This window comes from Vicia villosa, unplaced genomic scaffold (assembly GCF_029867415.1).
Source record: "Vicia villosa cultivar HV-30 ecotype Madison, WI unplaced genomic scaffold, Vvil1.0 ctg.000759F_1_1, whole genome shotgun sequence".
Lineage (NCBI taxonomy): Eukaryota > Viridiplantae > Streptophyta > Magnoliopsida > Fabales > Fabaceae > Vicia > Vicia villosa.
The window spans coordinates 404218-411097 of record NW_026705340.1 but is presented as its reverse complement, the minus strand read 5'-3'; the positions used below and the strand labels follow the sequence as shown (position 1 = coordinate 411097).

At 34.0% G+C, this 6880-nt stretch overlaps 1 long non-coding RNA gene across 4 annotated transcripts; it reads right to left on the bottom strand.

Annotated features, from left to right (window-relative positions):
• Positions 1–1596: 1596 nt before the first annotated feature.
• LOC131631057 (uncharacterized) lies at positions 1597–6573 on the bottom strand. Of its 4 annotated transcripts, none has more exons than XR_009292599.1 (5): positions 4471–6573; positions 3968–4326; positions 3318–3851; positions 2796–2871; positions 1597–2302 (listed from the first exon to the last, which is right to left on the bottom strand). It is a non-coding gene; the product is annotated as an uncharacterized LOC131631057 (long non-coding RNA). The 4 variants fall into 4 exon arrangements; XR_009292600.1 differs by having other exon boundaries at positions 3318–4041; positions 4181–4326; XR_009292601.1 differs by having other exon boundaries at positions 3318–4326; positions 4471–4590; positions 5653–6573.
• Positions 6574–6880: the final 307 nt, after the last annotated feature.

The following is a 6880-nucleotide window of genomic DNA, read 5'->3' as shown; positions in this document are numbered from 1 at the left end:
ACTTCTTACCCGATCTTTGGTCGCAAGACCTTTTCTTATCCTTTCTTTATTCCAGGTTTTCTGATATTCCTTTCCCTCTATGGGATAAATATATTGGTGGCGACTCTGTTCATTTTCGCGAGCGTGCAACAGAAGTGTATATACAATACATCAGTGATGTTGACTTTCCGACCATCCTTTTATAACCACATATATGTTTCCTTTTCCACCTGATGCGATGTTCCTGTCATCTAGAAAATTGATCATTTTCTTAACTCATTCATCTTAGTTGGTGAACCCATTTTTATTACCATTCATGTAGTTACTGCATCATGAAATCGGGTACCGCATATTGTTTTGTTTTTGCTCAACTAAGTATTGACTATGAGTAGCATAATCCGCTGTCGCACGCGGATCAAAAACGAGTTGTTTTTCAAAACCGTAGTACAACGACAATTTAACTCGAATATCGTCTCTCAAGGATTCTTAGTTATTACTAACTGAAATCGAATTAGGGGGGGTTGGTTTGGTTTCTGATTAATAAAAAGTGCTTAAAATAAGTAATTCTAAAAATAAGCTATTTATGAAAAAGTGATTATAAAATTAAGCCAATCTACTATTTTCGGTTCCAGCTTATCATAGGTTTCTACCTTACCAATTCCCTAAGCGGCTTCGATCTCTATTCGATTTCAATACCAAATGACAAGCGCAAAAGATATTAAACAGATTGGATTCCTATTCCGAATTAAGCAAACGGATTAATACAATCGGGAATTAAGCAAACACGATATAGAAACGCAATTTAACGACCAAGCGACGTAAACAACGATTAACAGTTAGGAATACAATCATACGAAATTAATCAAAATATTCCACGAAATAACAGATTAAGCAAATGCAAGTTCATAGAATATAATTGAAAGAGAAACGAAATTGAATTGATAAAATAAAAACCTCAAAGCATTTGGAATTCGATTACAGTAGATCGACTCTGGATGTTTAGTTCTCCATTCGAGCGTACAGAGCAAAAGTTTGGAAAAATTGTGAATAGTGTAAAGTGATAAACAGTAACACGGCTGCTAGACCTATTAGGAATCAGCCAAAAAAACGTTTATGACCCAACTGGGTCGAATGACAAAACCAGGCCCACTACTAAACGACCCAAAAATTGAAAATAAAATAGTGCTGCAGCTTCAAACGCAATTCTGGGAAGTATAGGTTCCGATTATGACTTTGACTCCAACATAAAAGTTGTAGCTCTTTCTCTTAGCTTTCCGATTCTGACTTTGACTCCAACATAAATCTTCATGTCTCGTTAATAATCAATATTTTGATCAATAACTTTATGTTCTCGTGACTAAAGATAATTAAAAATATTAGTATATGTATGACCAATTCCTGTGACTAAAGATGATTTAAAATATTAGAGAATGTATGACCAATTACAAATGCTACTCCCATTGAGACCGACCACCCAGCAAAATATAAACTATATTGTTGTAGATTAAGTCTTTTGTGAAATAGATTGAGAATGGAGAACCACCAAACCATAAAAACAAATGTCACAATACTTAAATAATGAAGAAAAGAGAATGAAAGGAGACAGTTGGAGCCCAATATGGTCTATTTCTAAATATTTTGGGACAAAAAGAATTACAAATTTGAATGAGTGAGATATAGTAAAAAAAAACACAGTAAGTAACTACTACTATGCACTCTCTTGTACTTTCAAACTTTGTGCCTCGTTACATATAGCTCCCATTTATAATAAAAACCAACACAAAGCCCTCTTGCCTTTATCAAAACATGCACTACACACGCCTAACTCTTAATGTTGTCAGGACATAAATTTCTTAAATAACCGGTAAGCATATGGTCTTTAATTGGCAACGTCAATGCAATCCTTCAACTCCCCCTGACTGGCTAAGATTTCCAAGGCAGATATATGTTTTGTTTGGGTCAACAATTTGACACCAGTAATCTGCATATTGTCCTTCCAAGAAGGAAGAGTGTTTATAAATACAAAACTATCCAAAATTCATAAGTCACACAGACCAACACACATACTGGCCTTTTCTCAATTACACAATTTATATTAAATAATAGGCCATCATCATTGCATACCTAACCTCTGCATAACCCAATTCTAAATTAAACTTAATAGACTGAATGAAAATTACTCATATTTCAATAATGGAGTGATCACTCCTATTCGATCCACAGATTGCAATCACTGCCCTTATCATTGGTGTCAATTTTATGGCTGTACCGCGATGACGACAATCAACGAAAGATCTCTCCATAATATGATAACCTGTTATTGCTGCAAAACATTTGGACAAACTGAATCATGTGAAAAGACATGAATCACTTGCAGAGAAACACTTGTAGAGAAAACACATATTAAAATAATCTTGTAATAATCACGTGTAGAGAAAACACATATTAAAATAATCTTGTAATAATCACGTAAAATGTCACTGTTGATTCTTGATTGATTAACCACTTTAAAGAATAGCACGACATCCACGTATTTGCATTTCACCCTTCAATATTATTTCCACTTGATGTCAGTTTAAAGAATAACACATATAATACCAAAAAATAAAAAGAATAACACATATATGAGCAATTCCTGATTCTGACTTCATAACAGTTAAATTATTTGATCATCAAAATATAGACATTATATGGAAAGCCTATTTCAAAAATACATATAAAAACTAAAATACATTATATGTTTCACATTTAAATTTTGAAGTAAAAAATGTCAATTTCTAAGTCCGGATTATAAAGCCCGTCAGTAATCAATTTACCAAATTTCCAAAATCTTCATAGTTTCTCCTTTATTTCATCATCATCCTTCAACACTTGCACTACTGATTCTCACGTCTACAACACAAGCATTCAAGATATCAATTATTTCGATCAAAATTAAACAAAATAAAATTATATAACATCTATTGAAGAAAGTAAAAAATAGAACCCAACATCACGTCACAGCTAACGACAAAAGTCAATAGTATCAATAAAAATACTCATTAGTAAAAATACTCATTAGGCATGACTAACTCATTAGTAAAAGTTAATTATATACTGTCAATAAAAATACTCATTAAGATCACATTGAAAAAGCATATACAGACCAAACAAAGATAATTACATAAACTCAATGCATAAAAAGGCAAGTATTCGACTCAAACATCTTAACTATTCTCCATATCAATCAGGACAAATATTGAGCTTGATAGTCTAAGGAAGACCTTTTAGCCTTGATTTCACATTTTCTATGAGAAACTATAATTAATTGGTATAGTTATATTACAGAATTAACTTACCCCTGACTGTGTGTGCAAAAATCCAATGCCATCAACCATTCCAATTACGTCTGCCAAAAAGATAAAATGGAGAGTACAACAACACATGAAACAAATGAAACCCAAACAAAGATTGAATAAAATCAGAGTTATCAATCATTGAAAATTGTTAGTATGTTCACAAAAACACTGTGGTGATGAATTAGTTGAAGGACCATAAAAACATTATGGTGATAAAGTACATGATAGCAAGTATCACTTATATTAAAGGTTGTAAACAGATGATGATGATGATGATGATGATGATGATGATGAATTGCAAATGGATTAGCCTATGTAGAATAAAAAAAAATCAATAATCAGTGCTTCAATTCGAATGCACCTAAATTGATGATAATGAATTATAGATGGATTAACAGAAAGCTTACATTCCAGATGAGTTGCGGGAGGAAACAAACACACTAAACAATCAGAGATAAGTTGAAACGAAAGTCTTTAAAAAACAAAATAGAAATCAAAGCGATAAGTTGAAATGAATCACCTTGAGCATTCAGCCTGACAAATAAACACAAATGACATATAAGCCAATACGACACAACACACTTCTCTGAAAGGAAAAAAATCACACTTTACTTTTGAAATAAGAAAATAAAATCATTTCAATTCCTCACCACTGGCTCAACTTATTTTTCAGTTTCTTCTTTAGTATTCCAATTGTTCATCTGACATTTAGCTTGCTCTTCACCTGTATGTTTCACCTCATAATGATATTCCAACACAAGTTTTTAACATAAGGAATCAACTCAATTTAAATTTAAATTTAGTTTCAAAATCAATCAAATAACACAGCCACATAGAATTAAGGAAAATTAAAATCGAATTACGGTGTTCTTCCAACGATCTTGAGCGTTGACATCGGCACTGAAATCATAGATAATTTAAAGAGACAAAATGCTTCTTTTTCAAAAGGATGGTGAAAGGATTTTCCAACATTCATTGTGCTGGTAGTCGTCGGCGTTACTCCAGTTCCCTTCATTCGAACAAACATTCAATAGTATACATAAACAAAACTCTAAAAGAGTAACATTTAGAATCGTAGAAAAAACTAAATTAAATGAAGAAAATTAAAAGTAATCGAAGCGGTTGAAACCAAATTCTTTAAAACAACACTTACATCAGAAGTAATTAGGGCAATCTTCGCTTATCTCACAATACTATCAAGAGGATTTTCATCTTTGACACCATATATAAAGACAATCTTCTTGTCAATTAGCTCTGGATGAATCTTAATAACCTACAAATATGAACACTCACACAAAAAATAATTAAAAAAACTTAGAATATCTCCGGCTATGTAAAACCTTTAAGCGGTAAAAAATAGATCTTTGTCTTCAGATTCGAAGAACTCGACAATCCTGACAATATAATCAGGTTTATCATCTTCAGCCTAAAACAACATTATTTAGAAAATCAACACCGTAAGAAAACCATTAATCAACAAAACATATAAAACCCTTAAACCCTAAATCTTCAACATTAAACATACCTTTAGGTAAATAGCTACGTCGGTGGCAAAATATGTACGATGGAATAGAACCGGTGGGCGAAGGAGTATTAGGTTGAAGTGCAGTGGTTTTGATGTCGGAGCAGCGATAGAAACACGTTGTGTTGTGTTAGGCTATGAGAGCGGTGGTGTTGTTGTCGGGTATCGTAGGGGGTTTGATCTCTCAAAAAGTTAGGTTTAATGTGATGAGGAGGAAGAAGAAGAGGGGTAAGGAAGAAGAAGGTAAAGCCGTAAGCAAAGGAGGGAGAAAAAAGACGAGGTCGAGAAAGAGAAGGTACACGGATTAATGAGTGAGAAACTATTTTTGAATTTGGAAGAAAAACAGTCTCTGAAACTTTCGTAGAAGGAGTTGTTGTAAAACAGAGTGCTGAATGCTTAAGCTATACACGTGGCTTAATATTGGGCAAGAAGGGCATTTTTGGTTTTTCCAGATCAGTTAACTTTCTTATATTGTAGATTATTTTTTTTATTATACCAAAAAAAAAGCATTTTTTAATTTTATTTAATTAAAATAAACAACAAATGAAGCCATGCCAAGTCAATAAAATAAAACTAAAAAATTTAATTAAATGAAAGAGATTAAAATAAGGAAACACGTGATTTTTAGTGTTTCTTCAACCTCTCTTTCATCATCTTCGTGACCGTTTTTCTTCTACCATGGCTTATTTCTCCAAAATTCAATACAAACAATTTAAATAATTACAGTAATAACAATCAAGCAATAATCAAAACAATAACAACAGTTCCAGCAAATAAGATACATTAATCAACAAAATCAAAATATCATTTTACCCGATTTGAATCTGAATTTGTGGGATGGTGCGATTGGTGGTGTAAAGGCGGAACGACGTCGCAGCTGGGCGGATTCTTATGGAGGGCGGTTCTGCGTGAAAGTGATGGCTGCGTGGATGATGCACGGTGTCGGTTTTGCTGCGCCGACGTGGAGTGGAGAACATCGTCGGTGTTGTCGGCGGAAATGCGACTGATGCGGAGCCTTTCCTTCTTCTCTGTTCCTCTGCAAAAACAACAACAACAACAACAACAAAAATCGAATCGGCGTCGTGGCTCCAGCGGTGGTCTCGGTGTTGGCCGGTGGTTCGCAGCGCGGTGAGGGAAGCGGCGTTGCAGTGGCGGCGGTCGCGGAGCTGGTACAACGTGTGTGTCGGATCCGTTCCGGAGGAGGTCCGTAGCGGGGATCCGGCAGTCCTTGTGGTGTCTCGATCGGAGCAGGTTGCGGTTGCCGCGCGGCTGGATTGATGGATCTGTGAGTTGTACGTGGCGCTGGTTCCGACGAAGGGATCGGCTATAGTTTCGCGTCCTGGTGTTGTCCGGCAAGCAGCGGCCTGCTTTTGGCTACAATTTCTGTTACGATTTCCTTTACCTGCAAAACAAGCTCATACAATATTGATTTTGTTAGTATTATTCCTGCATTGTTTGATAAAAATAATTGATTGCGATTTTTGAATGTGAGAATTATGGATCTAGAATTTGAAGTTGATTTTTATGGTTGTGATGCGATGGATGCAAGTTTGTGTTACTGTTCGTGAAATAAATGCAGGGGAAACTATATGTACAATGGTTGCTAGTGTTAGTGTATAATATGTACAAGGTTGTAAGTGTTAGAAATTGTGGAATTTTTAATGGTGATGGAGGTTGTGTTACTGTACACGAATAGTTTTTTCGAAAGTTGTGGAAATAGGTGTGTGAAAGTTTTTGTACGTGAGAGAATTGTTGAATGGGTGGAAATATGTACGTGGTGTTAGTAAAATAAGGGTTGTTGTCCTCACTAATGTTAAAAAATAGACCTACTTATACTATAAGATTAGGTTAACAAAATAAGGAAAAAATTAATTGGGATCCAAATAATTAATTAGAAAATAATCAAATAAATTGATTCTTTCTAAAAATAATTTATTTGTTCCCTAAGTTGTGAATCATGTTTAAAATATAAATTAAAATCTTTTTTTTTTTTGAATATTTTATAATTTTTAGTCATTTTTAGGTTAAAAAGTGCATAAAG